Below are 267 nucleotides of genomic sequence, written 5' to 3'. Positions count from 1 at the left end.
GCACGTACTGATTAACCTCTTCAGCAGATGTCTTCCTGGACGGCTGTGCTTCGTCACTTCACAGCTGATGCCTCCGTGACGCGCTTCTGTCCTCACCGTCTAAGGTCAGACGCAAGGTCGGGGCTGCGCACGGATTACTAATCTCTGTGTTAGTGTAAGGTCCAAGCCAAATACGGCCAAACCGACGCTGTTGCATCCTCATTTGCAAGGTTAGAGGTGTGTGGCTGCATTTGGTTGTCGGTGTGTTTGTGTATTATATTTGTGTTT

Source organism: Penaeus monodon, chromosome 23 (assembly GCF_015228065.2).
Source record: "Penaeus monodon isolate SGIC_2016 chromosome 23, NSTDA_Pmon_1, whole genome shotgun sequence".
Lineage (NCBI taxonomy): Eukaryota > Metazoa > Arthropoda > Malacostraca > Decapoda > Penaeidae > Penaeus > Penaeus monodon.
Note: the sequence above shows the minus strand (reverse complement) of the source record.